We start from the raw sequence: 14,008 nt of genomic DNA on the forward strand, positions 1-14,008 counted from the left end.
GGTTTTTTCAGGCACGCTCAACCCTCTTGACAAACGCCAACATGGTCACCTTGGGAAACAAACAAAAAAAACAAGTCAACGCCAACAACATAAAAAGAAGCCTACCGCACCTAGTATTTCCAGGCGGTCTCCCATCCAGGTATTAACAAGGCGTGACCCTTTCTAGCCTCTGAGATCAGCGGAGATTGGGTGCTTTCAGGGTGATGTGCCCATAGGCAATTTCTTTGGGCACTCTCATCCCTCTTTAAAAATGTCAAGATAGTCACCCTGGGAAACAAGCGAAAAAAAACAGGTCAACGCCAACAACATAAAAAGAAGAATACGGCACCTGGTATTCCAAGGCCGTCTCCCATTCAAGTACTAACTAGGCCCAACCCTTCTAAGCCTCTGAGATCAGAAGAGATAGGGTGCTTTCAGGGTGATGCGGCTGTAAGCGATCTCTTTAGGCACTCTCAACCCTCTTGACAAATGCCACGATGATCACTTTGGGAAACAAGCGAAAAAAACAGGTCAACACCAACAACATAAAAATAAGCCTGCGGCATCTGGAAAACTCAGGCGGTCTCCCATCCAGGTACAAACCAGACCCAACCTTGCTTAGCCTCTGAGACCAAACGAGATTGGGCAATTTCAGTGTGTGGTGCTCGTAGGCAATTTCTTTGTGCACTCTCAACCCTCTTGACACATGCCAAGATGGTCACTAGTGTATACAGATAGGCTAGATTATACAGAAGAACGTCCTGGGTATGCAGAGATGGAGGCTAGGTTATACAGAGAGAGAGGCTAGAGTATGCATACTTGCTATTGTATACAGGCGGACTAGTGTATACAGAAGACCGGTTAGTTTATACAGAGAGGCAAATGTGTACAAAAGACAGGCTAGTGTATACAGATAGGCTAGATTATAGAGATAGGCTAGATTATACAGAAGAACGTCCTGGGTATGCAGAGATGGAGGCTAAGGTATACAGAGAGAGAGGCTAGAGTTCGCATACTTGCAGTAGACCAGCTAGTTTATACAGGGAGGCTAATGTCTACAGAAGACCGGCTAGTGTATACACATAGGCTAGATTATAGAGAAGAACGTCCTGGGTATGCAGAGATGGAGGCTAAAGTATACAGAGAGAGAAGTTGGGTTACTAAGAGAGGCTAGTGTATGCAGACTTGCTAGTGTATCCCGGTGGACTAGTGTATACAGAGAGGCTTGGGTATACAGAGAGAAAATGTATAAAGAGATGCTACTGTATACAAAAGACAACCAAGAGTAGACAGTGAGGCTCGTGTATACAGAAGACCGGCTACAGAGAAGCTAATTTTACAAAAGACAGGCTAGTGTATACAGATAGGCTAGATTATACAGAGGAAGGTCCTGGGTATGCAGAGATGGAGGCTAGGGAATCCAGAGAGAGACTGTGTTACACAGAGAGGCTAGAGTATGCAGAAGACCGGCTATTTTTTTTTTTTACAGATAGGCTTGTGTATACAGAAGACAGTCTGGGGAATTCAGTGAGGCTAGTGTATGCAGAGAGGCTGGGACACCGAGACTATTGTAAAAAGAAGGCAGGCTAGTGTATATAGATTACGGGCACGTGTATACAGAAGACAGAGAGGCTAGTCTATATTGAGTGGCTGGTGTACACAGAGAGATTAATGTATACAGAAAAGCTAGCGTGTAAAGAAGACAGGACTTTATTTTTTGCTAATGCTACTACTTCTTTCATATTTTGGTGCTGTTAAAAAGTGGTGTGTTGTCAGTGGTGATATCAATGTGACAGTTAATGTGGAGAACTACAACTATACAAAATAGAGCAAAAGAGTGCTAAGTTTATTTTGTTAAGTCATTGACTGATAGACGTTAAGTAATTGGCCGTTATTGGTTTGGCAGTACATGGTTTATTTTGATGTAAGATAGTTTTATTCTCTACTTATAGCTGCAGTATAGCAGAGATTAAGTATTGCAGTCGAAATGAGATCGGAAGCGTTAGTTGCAGTAGCTCCAAAATGACTGAGAAATCATTTCATTACTCTAAATGTAAAAGTTATCCCGGTAGCACTGAGTGGACTGATATTAGATGAGTTATCGTTGTAGTACAAGTTCAGTTTCCTATAGCAGAGAGATGCCAGCTAAATATGAGACGAGCAATTAAACTGTTCAACGGTAGCATTGCATTACTCTTAATATGTGCAGCTTGCAAAGAAGCAATAAGATGGTTTTGTATTACCCTAAAATTAGCAGTATACGTAATAAAGGTCAGTAGGTAACCTGGATTTAGACATAGCAAACTCTACAATCTAATTTAGCAAAATTAGAACGGATAATATTGAGACAGTATATAAAAGTCGAGTTTAAGTGGAAATACACAAAATATCTAGCTTACCTTTACATTGTTCAATAGAGCGTTGCAAAGTAATACCAAAGCAGAATGTCGGAATATCAATTAGATGAGATGATTGCTGTAATCATGAAATATCAGCAACGACTAGGTTTCTATCGGATGAGAAAGTATAATAACTGGCAAAGTATGACAATGGCAAAGAGACAAATTGCATTAGAGATGTGAGATAGACATGAAATGTCATTCCCCATTGGTTATTTACATGTAACAATTAATACAGTTAACGCGGCTACATACAGCAAAGTGTGAGCTAAGCAGCTAAATATTACTTAATATTGCACAGATTAAGTATTGCAGTTTAAAAGAGATCGGAAGCGTTAGTTGCAGTAGCTCCAAAATGACTGAGAAATCATTTCATTACTCTAAATGTAAACGTTATCCCGGTAGAACTGAGTGGACTGATATTAGATGAGTGATCGTTGTGGTACAAATTCAGTTTCCTATAGCAGAGAGATACCAGCTAAATGTGAGAAGAGCAATTAAACTGTTCACATCGGTAGCATTGTATTACTCTTAATATGTGCAGCGTATAAAGAAGCAATAAGATGGTTTTGTATTACCCTAAAATTAGCAGTATACGTAATAAAGGTGAGTAGGTAACCTGGATTTAGACATAGCAAACTCTATAATCTAATTTAGCAAAATTAGAAAGGATAATATTGAGACAGTATATATTGGTCGAGTTTAAGTGGAAATACACAAAATATCTAGCTTACCTTTACATTGTTCAATAGAGCGTTGCAAAGTAATACCAAGGCAGAATGTCGGAATAGCAATTAGATGAGATAATTGCTGTAATCATGAAATATCAGCAACGACTAGGTTTCTATCGGATGAGAAAGTATAATAACTGGCAAAGTATGACATGGCAAAGAGACAAATTGCATTAGAGATGTGAGATGAACATGAAATGTCAATCCCCATTGGTTACTTACATGTAAACGCGGCTACATACAGCAAAGTGTGAGCTAAGCAGCTAAAGGGTTTTTAAGAGTAAATTGACGTAGCTTGAAAATTCCAACGTTTCCACTGGTTATCGGCATAATGTATCAGTAACCATGAACATTAATAGTGATAGACAGCTTACATTAGGATGTATGCATGATGTGAATGTAGTTGCATTATGTGTTATTAATGTAATCAAACTGTATTGCTATGCTTTCCTACTGCAACCACTTATCAATCAAGTAAACCGTCCCACTGCTTTTCTCACATTTTGCTGCTGTTAAAAAATGTGTTGCAAGTGTTATGTGTTACAAATGGTTATCAGTGTGACAGTTAATGTGGAGAAGAAGTAATACACAAAATAGAGTCAGAAAGAGAATCCTATTGCATAGAGGTAGCGAGAGATTGTTGCATTGCTCTTAATGTGCAGTGTGTAAAAGGTTTTAAAAAGATGGTTTTGTGTGACTTTTGCTTTAACGTAAAATTAGCTGTAGATATTATAACTTGTTACAATGATTTAGAGATAGTAATCTCTATAAAATAATAATAATAAGTATAGCAAAACAAATTAGGAAAATATTGAGGCAGTATATATAGGTCGAGATAAAGTGAATACACAAAAGGGATCAAGGGTTAGTTGCAAAATAATATCCTCATTAAGGCAGAATGTTGGAATAGCAATGAGATTCGATGGTTGCAACATAAAACGAAATATGAGCACAGCTAAAATACAGAACAACAGTACATAATTTAAGAGTACAGTAGAATATAGTATAAATTATTTAAGATTAAATAGATTTAGAATGAAAAAAAATCTAAGTTTAAATCGTTGAGTAAATCGTAAATTTATCAGCTAAGTTAACGCTGAGATTATGATTAATTTCATTACGCGGTACTTTTCCACTGGTATAGTCATAATTTAATATTTAAATTGTAAGACGGTTCACGGTTATGTGGAATTGATATGGATTTAAAAGCGGTACATTAATTTTCTGAAGCATATGGCAGAAAGACGGCTTACACTGCTTTTCTCACATTTTGCTGCGCTAAAAAGAAATGTTTTGTCACTGTGTTTTAACTGTGACAGTTAAGGTGGAGAAAAAGAAGTAATACAGAAAATAGAGTCAAACAGTGGAAACGTTTATTTGTCATGACAGCTGATACTGGTTGAGCAATAAAACTGTTTTATTAAGATGTAAGACTAGTTTTATTCTCTACATAGAGGCTTTTCAGAGAGTTGTATAATATAGGCGACCAATAGGACATTTAAATGGCTTAATATTGTAGGGAGGAAGTATCGCTGTTCAAAGGTAAGAGATTGAAAGCTTAGCTTGAAAATGGCCGAGAAATAGTTGCGTTAGTCTAAATTTAAAGGATATGCCGGTACGAATGAGAAAGATTATATTAGACTAGTTGATCTTTGCATTACACAATCCTATTATTATTATTATTATTATTATTATTAAGATCATAGTGCAGAGAGATACTCAGTTAATGTCAGAGATACTCGGTTAATGTCAGAAAAGCAATAAACTATTTACATCGTTAGCGAGCGATAGTTACATTACTCTTAGTATGTGCAGCATGTCTGGTAGCAAATGGATGGTTTTGTGAACATTTTGCATTACCGTACAATTAGCGGTAGAACACATCGATGTGAATAGATTTAAGCGGATTTTGAGATAGTATTCTCTATTTCTAATAAGAAATAAAGAAAAATAAGTCAGGATGGTGTGTCGGGACTGTCACATACTCAATGTGACAGTTGATGTGGAGAATTACAAAAATGCAAAATAGAGCAAAAGAGTACATGGTTTATTTTGATGTATGATAGTTTTATTGCATGCTTGATGTGGATGATTAAAACCGTGTAGTGATCTATATTTAGCATAAGAATGAAAAGGCATAACATGGCAATGAGACAAACTCCATTAGAGATGTGAGCTAGATGAAATGATGAAATGTCTCTGTATAACCCAGATTGTCTTCTGTTATCACTTAGCCTACCCTCTAAATTCACTAGCCTCTCTATATACACCAGCATGTTTACACTAGCCGGTCTTCTGCATACAATAGCCGGTCTTCGATATACATTAGCCTATGTTCTGAATACACTAGCCCGTCTTCTGTCTTCTGTATGCCCTAGCCTGTCTTCTGTATACATTAGTCTCTCTGTATAAACTAGCATCTCTGTATACCCCAAACTGTCTTCTGTAAAAACTTGTCTCTCTTTATAGCCTGTCTAGCCTTTCTTCTGTATGCAGTAGTCTTCTATATATACTAGCTTCTCTGTACACCCCTGCATCTCTGTAATACACGAAACCCTCTGTATACCACAGCCTGTCTTCTGTATACACTAGACTGTAAAAACTAGCTAGAATTAACCAGCCTGTCTTCTTTACCCACTAGACTCTCTGTATGCACTACCCAGTCTTCTGTATACACTGTCAGCTTTGATGTATACCCAAGCCTGTCTACTGTATACACTAGTTTCTCTATATGCACTGTCCTTTCTGTATACTCTCGACCCTCTCTATACATTAACCTCTCTATATACACTAACATCTTTGTATATACTAGCCTCTCTTTAAATTAGCCTCTCTGTGTACCCCAGCCTCACTGTTTACTCTAGCATCTCTGTATACTCAAGCCTATCTACATACACGAGTCTTCTGTATTCTGTATTCACTAGCCTTTCTTCTGTATGCTGTAGTCTTCTATATATACCAGCTTCTCTGTACACCCTTGCATCTCTGTAAACACTGTGTAAACTAGCCAGTCTTATGTATACACTCGCCGACTGTATACACTAGACTCTCTGAATACACTAAACTCTCTGTATACCACAGTCTGTCTTCGGTATAAACTAGACTGTAAATACTAGCTAGAATACACCAGCCTGTCTTCTGTAAGCACTAGACTCTCTGTATACACTAGACTGTAAAAACTAGCTAGAATACACCAGCCTGTCTTCTGTACCCACTAGACTCTCTGTATACACTACCCAGTCTTCTGTATAGAATGTCAGCTTTGATGTATACCCAAGCCTGTCTTCTGTATACACTAGCTTCTCTATATGCACTGTCCTTTCTGTATACACTCGACTCTCTCTATACACTAAACTCTCTATATACACTAACATCTTTGTATCTGTCTTTAAACTAGCCTCTAGTATTCACTAGCCTTTCTTCTGTATGCTGTAGTCTTCTATATACAGCAGCTTCTCTGTACACCCTAGCACTGTAACAGTGCTAGGTTCCTGTATTACAGAAACAGAACACCAGCAATAAGGTGTATGCTGTGCAGGAGGCACACAACACCCACTCTAACTTCTGCACTGCAGATGCATGTATTGCAGAAATTGAACACCAGTAATAAAGGGTAGCTTCAGGTGTGTACTGTGCAGGAGGCACATAACACCCACTGTAACAGTGCTAGGTTCCCAAGCAGTAAAGACACTGTCCCTGCCTATCGTCCTCTTTCCCTGACCACCGCAACACACTATACAAGGCCGCCGCGCAGGCGGCCTTATATAGTGTGGGGTGTGTACTAAACCCCCCTGAGCTATAATTGGCCACAGGAATCCTGCCTGTGGTGAATTGTGGCTCTCCTCACAGAGGATGTTACATCTGTTCTTATTATATAGAGCCTATTATGCTCCTCGTAAACTTTTTCAGTTTGGCCGAACGGCCGGACGCAAGTTGCCCCCCCTGCGGGAACATGGGGGGAGACATGTTGCACATGTTTTGGAGATGCCCGAAGTTGATCCGCTACTGGACAGAGGTGACAGGAACCATTGATCGGGTGTTTGGAACCTCCACCAGGATGGAGGCGAAGTGTTGTCTCCTGGGATTAGTTGAAGGAGTTGGAAACCCGGGAAGTAGCCAGATGGCAGTTCTGAGATGCCTATTTCAGGCAAGGAAACTGATTGCCCAACCCTGCTTTGCCTCCAATGTTGGCAATGACTTGTTTTTTTTCGCTTGTTTCCCAAAATGGCCATGTTGGCGTTTGTCAAGATGGTTGAGAGTGCCCGAAGAGATCGCCTATGGCCCCATCACCTTGAAAGTGCCTGATCTTGTCTGATCTCGGAGGCTAAGCATTGTCGGGCCTGATTAGTAACTGGATGGGAGACCAACTGGGAATACCAGGTGCCATAGGATTCTTTTTATGTTGTTGGCGTTGACATGGTTTTTTTTTCCGCTTGTTTCCCAAGGTGGTCATCTTGGCATTTGTCAAGAGGGCTGAGAGAGCCCAAAGAAATCTCCTACGGCCACATCCCCCTGAAAGCGCCCGATCTCCTCTGATCTCAGAGGCTAAGCAGGGTCCGTCCTTTATAGTACCTAATTAAAGGTGCCGTAGGAATCTTTTTATATTGTTGGCTTTGACCTGTTTTTCTTACGCTTGTTTCCCAAGGTGACCATTTTAGCATCAGTCAAGAGTTTTGAGTATGTCCCAAAGCATTCGCCTAAGGTCACATCACCCTGAAAGTGCCCGATCTCAGAGGCTAAGCAGGGTCTGGGTCAGATGGGCGACGGCCAGGGTCTATGTTGTTGGCATTGACCTGTTTTTTTTCACTTGTTTCCCAAGATAACCATCTTGGTATTTGTCAAGAGGGTTGAGAGTGTCTAAATAGAACACCTATGGCCACATCACCCTGAAAGTGCACAATCTCATCTGATCTCGGAGGCCTAGCAGTGTACGGCCTTGTTAATACCTGTATGGGAGACCATCTGTGAATATCAGGTGCCGTAGGCTTCTTTTTATGTTGTTGGCCTTTACCTGTTTATTTTCGCTTGTTTCCCAAGGTGACCATCTTGACGTTTAACAAGAGGGTTGAGAGTGCCCAAAGAGATCACCTACGGCCCCATCATCCTGAAAGCGCCCAATCTCATCTGATCTCAGAGGCTAAACAGTGTCGGGCCTGGTTAGTACCTGGATGGGAGACCGCCTGGAAATACCAGGTTCCATAGGCTTCTTTTTATGTTGTTGGCTTTGAACTGTTTTTTTTTGCTTGTTTCTCAAGGCGACCATCTTGGCGTTTGTCAATAGGGTTGGGCGTGTCTTGAAGAGAACGCTTACGGCCACATCACCCTGAAAGCACCCAATCTCGTCTGATTTCAGAGGCTTAGCAGCGTCAGGCCTGGTTAGTACCCGGTATCGTACACCGGTGGTGTTGGCCAAAATATTCCCCGGTCAATCTGACCGCTGCTGTCACTGTGGGCAACAGGCTGGCACCATTCTCCACATTTTCTGGGAATGCCCTAAATTACAAACATTCTGGCAGCCTGTCCTGAGACTCATCCACAAGTTCACAGACATTTCCTTAGCCAATGATCCCGCAGCAGTTCGTCTCAATCTAACTCCTATGTCGAGAAAGCGTTATCATAAGTCCTTACTTAAACATCTCCTCAATGCAGCTAGGGCCTGCATCCCAAGTCAGTGGAAAGAGCAATCTGCTCCAATGATGATCCAGTGGTTCGCAAGGGTAAATGATATTGAACGAATGGAAGACCTGACTGCCACAATGAGGGAAAAAACGGAGGAGCATGGGAACAGATGGTTCTACTGGACCCAGTTTCGCTTTTCGGGAGAATACCTTCGCGAGACATAGTAAGCTCATGGTGATCGTTGGAGATCGCTGTTCCAAACGTTGGACAGCTGTTGAGCTGGTGAGCCGAGGGCGTCTCTTGCTCCCCCACCCTATCCACTCTACCCACGACACCCCCTTACCCCTTCTTTTCCATTTCTGCCATTTCCTTCCCCAATCTCCTCTTTCCCCTTCTCCCTCCTTTCAGTTCTACTATTTCCCTTCTTAACTCAAAAAAGGGAAAAGAAAATGGTATGTTCCGACCCCATTTGACTACTACACAATACTCTTCCCCTATCTATGGATATCTAAACTCTTCGAGGGTAGCAGGGCTAGTATCAATAATATTTTAAGTGGTAGAGGATCCCAACGAGATGGAGCTTTAATCTCATCTTGATATGACCGCAAAGCTGTACACGTGCTATTCTCCTCAGACTTCTTACCATTGGCTCTGATATCCATGCAATATGATAGTTTGTTTGTAACTATTTGTATCACACATTCTGTGAAGTTGCCTTTGCATTGTTAGTCGCATACTACTAAATAAAATAAAAAAAAAGAAGCCTATGGCACCTGTTATTCCCAGGCGGTCTCCCATCCAGGTACTAACCAGGCCCGACACTGTTTAGCATCCGAGATCAGACGAGATTGGGCGCTTTCAGGGTGATGGGGCCATAGGTGATCTCTTCGGGCACTCTCAACCCTCTTGACAAACGCCAAGATGGTCACCTGGGGAAACAAGTGAAAAAAAAAACAGGTCAAGGCCAACAACATAAAAAGAAGCCTACAGCACCTAGTATTCCCAGGTGGTCTCCAATCCAGGTACTAACAAGGCCCAACCCTGTTTAGCTTCTGAGATCCGAGGAGATCGGGCGCTTTCAGGGTTATGTGCCCATAGGCAATCTCTTTGGGCATTCTCAACCCTCTTGACAAATGCCAAGATAGACACCTTGAGATACAAGCGAAAAAAAAACAGGTCAATGTCAACAACATAAAAAGAAGAATACGGCACCTGGTATTCCAACGCCATCTCCCATCCAGGTACTAACTAGGCCCAACCCTTCTTAGCCTCAGTGTGATGCTGCTGTAAGCGATTTCTTTGAGCACTCTCAACCCTCTTGACAAATGCCAAAATGGTCACCTTGGGAAACAAGCAAAAAAAAAACGAATCAACACCAACAACATAAAAAGAAGCCTACAATAACTGGTATTCCCAGGTATCTCCCATCCAGGTACTAACCAGGCCCGAATCTTCTTAGCCTCCAAGATCAGACGAGCTTGGGTGCTTTCAGAGTGATGTGGCCATAGGCAATCTCTACAGGCACTCTCAACCCTCTTGACAAACACCAAGATGGTCACTTTGGGAAACATGCGGAAAAAAAAACAGGTCAACGCCAACAACATAAAAAGAAGTCTACAACACCTGGTATTCCCAGGCGGTCTCCCATCCAGGTACTAACAAGGCCCGACTCTTCTTAGCCTCCATTATCAAATGAGATCGGGTGCTTTCAGGGTGATGTGCCTGTAGGCAATCTCTTCAGGCACTTTCAACCCTCTTGACAAACGCCAAGATGGTCACCTTGGGAAACAAGCAAAAAAAATAAAAATAAGTCGGAAGCTAGAGACAATACGGCCCGAGTCCTCAATTTAATCCATGCAGCGCAGTGGATTTAATCCATCCACCCGATGGTGGCCTTGCTTATGTTGTCAACGGATGCGGAGAAGGCCTTTGACAGGGTGGCCTGGCACTTTATGCAGGCCACCCTGGAACATATAGGTCTTGGCCCCAACATGATGAGCTGGGTAATGTCGCTTTACTCCACGCCGTCGGCAGCAGTACGGGTGAACGAGTGGTGCTCGGACTCTTTCCCCATCACTAATAGGACGAGGCAGGGGTGCCCTCTGTCTCCCTTACTTTTTATTCTGACACTGGAACCACTTATGTGTCACGTTTGGAATGACCCGAATATTACTGGCATATCCAACCCTCAGCACGCCACAAAATTGCGGCGTACGCTGACGATCTAATTTTTTCCGTCTCCAATCCACACATTTTGCTTCCCAATATACTTGCGTCTCTACAGCGATACGGCAGCCTATCAAACTATGAAATCAATTGCGCCAAGTCGGCTGTATTGAATATATCGGTCCCGGATGGTGAGGCCAAGAGGCTCCGCTCCGCTTTTCCATACTACTGGGCTGAAAAATCTATACGTTACCTGGGCGTTGACATCGCAGCGGATTTAGCGCAATTGTACCCGCTTAATTTTGTCCCTCTCCTGGATAGACTGAAATCTGATTTGGGAAACTGGCATGCTTTAACACTGACCTGGTTCGGGCGCTGTAATGCATTCAAAATGACGGCCCTCCCGCGGATCTTATTGGTTACCCCCAATTTTTTTCAGACAACTGCAGATGCTGCTCCGGGACTTTATTTGGGCGCGCAAACCGCCCAGAGCCTGTTTGCAATTGCTTGCCAGACCAAAGGACAAGGGGGGTCTGGGTCTCCCAGATCTCAGACAATACTACAGAGTGACTCTGCTAGCGAGAGTCGTTGATTGGCATTGTAATGGCCCACACAAGCAGTGGGTGGAGATGGAGATTGAGGATGTATCCATTCCCCTATTGACCTCCCCGTGGCTCCTGTCCTCCCTACCAATAGACCTCAGAGGTCACCCCGTAGTGGGAGCTACGTTGGCTGTTGTGCGGAGGTTGTTCCGCTGCACACACATTGCTCCCCTGCCATCACCAATGACTCCGGTTATAGGTAATCCAGACTTCCCACCGGGATTTACCAACAAGAAACTGCGACAGTTGACAGTGGTGGGGAAACAGCGTCTGGGAGAGGTGTGGCCCTCGGGAGGGCTCCCGACCACGCAAACTGTCGCCGAGCTTTCTGACCCTCCGCTTGACTTGTTTAGTGCTTATCAACTTCGTCACTTTCTTCTGGCCATACAAAGGGCTCCCTACACTCCTAGAGACCTGACGCCCTATGAATCCATCTGTCACAAAAGGGAACCTGTGCGACACACCCTCTCCCTCCTGTACAACCTATTGAGTAGTCAGGAGGAGGAGTCGACCCCCACCATTTATCCACAAATGGGAGAGGGACTTAGGCATCACATTTACCACACAACAGATAGGGAAGATCCTGACCTTAGTACACAAAGCTTCCATCGCAAACCAATATCAAGAATCAGGATACAAGATAGTCTCACGCTGGTATAGAGTCCCATACCTTCTGAATAAAATGGATAGATCGATCCCGGATGTTTGTTGGAGGTGAAATTCAGATACAGGGACCATGGGACACCTTTTCTGGGCATGCCCGGCCTTGAGGAACTTTTGGGTTCCCAGCAGCATGCCTTCTACACTTGACCCAACAGCCTGTTCGAAAATACAAAAAAACCCTCACCATGCAACTCCTGAATGCCGCCTGGGCCTGCATTCCCGCACTGTGGAGGCAGCCTCAGCCCCCATCCAAGGTGCTGTGGTATTCCAAAGTCAATCATATTCTCCGGATGGAAGAATTGACCGCCACCCTTCACAACACTGAAGAGGCATTTAGTGTTACATGGAGGCCCTGGAGGTATTTTACTGGTACTCGAGACTACATTCGGGAGGTGAGCAGTGCCTCTGTCCCAGAAAACAACTGAACATTTAACGTTTACCTACGTAGGCCATGTCTGCCCTGGGTGGCATTCCCCCCCTCCCTTTTTGTCTTTATTTTTCTTTTTTTCCCCGCCGCCATCCCCCCACCTCCTCTCTCTCCATCTTTGCACTCTCTTCTTCCCCCGTCCTCCCTTTTGACTATGCCTTGTCTCCTTACTAGCCTTCGGGACCCAGACGAACCCCAGGGTTCTGGACATGACCGGCTCTGGAAAACCCAGGCGGTCTCCCATCCAGGTACAAACCAGGCCCAACCCTGCTTAGCCTCTGAGACCAAATGAGATTGGGCGCTTTCAGGGTGTTGTGCCCATAGGAAATTTCTTTGTGCACTCTCAACCCTCTTGACAAATGCCAAGATGGTCACCTTGGGAAACAAGGGAAAAAAAAACAGGTGTAACACAGTCTCTCTCTCTGTATACCCTAGCCTGCATCTCTGCATACCCAGGACGGTCTTCTGTATAATCTAGCCTATCTATATACACTAGCCTGTGTTTTGTACACTTTAGCCTCTCTGTATAAACTAGCCGGTCTTCTGCATACACGAGTCTCTCTGTATACCCTTGGATGTCTTTTGTATACACTAGCTGCTCTTTATACATTAGCTCTCTGTATACCCAAGCCTCTCTGTATACACTAGTCCGTCTGTATACACTAGCAAGTCTGCATACACCAGCCTCTCTGTGTAACCCAGCCTCTCTCTCTGCATACCCAAGATGTTCTTCTCTATAATCTAGCCTATTTGTATACACTAGCCTGTCTTTTGCACACATTAGCCTCCCTATATAAACTAGCCGGTCTTCTGTATACACTAGTCCGTCTGTATACACTAGCAAGTATGCATACTCTAGCTTCTCTCTCTGTATACCCTAGCCTCCATCTCTGCATACCCAGGACGTTTTTCTGTATAATCTAGCCTATCTGTATACACTAGTGTATACAGACAGACTAGTGTATACAGAGGACCGGCTAATGTGTACAAAAGACAGGCTAATGTATACAGATAGGCTAGATTATACAGAAGAACGTCCTGGGTATGCAGAGCGCTCAGCTTCAAGGTATGGCCAACGTGAGTAATATGAGGGACACTCCTCCCCCCCTGCCCCCACCTACCAGATACCTAGTGCGCTGTACTGGAAGGGCTTGACATTCCCACATATGTGTCCCCTCCCCCTGGTTGCGCCCCTCGTCACCCCCTCTGGCTCCCACCTACTCTTTGCCGACATTGCCTTCTGCAGCTTTCGGGGACCCTGGATGACTTATTTATTGAGCCTATTGGTACGAGACACTGCTTCCCTCCAGGGTGACTCTGGACCCCCCTGGAGGATTTACCCCTTACTGTTTGGGCGGTCCCAGCCTCCCTTTGCATGCTCTACACAGCCCCCGATGGTGATGCAGGAGAGACACTAATTGG

General features: G+C 43.6%; 5 pseudogenes; 2 read left to right on the forward strand and 3 right to left on the reverse strand.

The window, feature by feature from the left end:
* Positions 1 to 7,382: 7,382 nt before the first annotated feature.
* Positions 7,383 to 7,501, forward strand: LOC143936852 (5S ribosomal RNA; annotated as a pseudogene).
* A 694-nt stretch (positions 7,502 to 8,195) lies between these two features.
* On the forward strand, positions 8,196 to 8,314 carry LOC143937205 (5S ribosomal RNA; annotated as a pseudogene).
* Positions 8,315 to 9,489: 1,175 nt separating this feature from the next.
* On the reverse strand, positions 9,490 to 9,608 carry LOC143937351 (5S ribosomal RNA; annotated as a pseudogene).
* A 101-nt stretch (positions 9,609 to 9,709) lies between these two features.
* On the reverse strand, positions 9,710 to 9,828 carry LOC143936449 (5S ribosomal RNA; annotated as a pseudogene).
* A 511-nt stretch (positions 9,829 to 10,339) lies between these two features.
* On the reverse strand, positions 10,340 to 10,458 carry LOC143937240 (5S ribosomal RNA; annotated as a pseudogene).
* Between the last annotated feature and the right edge of the window lie 3,550 nt (positions 10,459 to 14,008).

Source organism: Lithobates pipiens, unplaced genomic scaffold, assembly GCF_037356315.1.
Source record: "Lithobates pipiens isolate NorthernLeopardFrog02 unplaced genomic scaffold, aLitPip1_a1.2 Scaffold_28, whole genome shotgun sequence".
In the NCBI taxonomy this organism is placed as follows: Eukaryota; Metazoa; Chordata; class Amphibia; order Anura; family Ranidae; genus Lithobates; species Lithobates pipiens.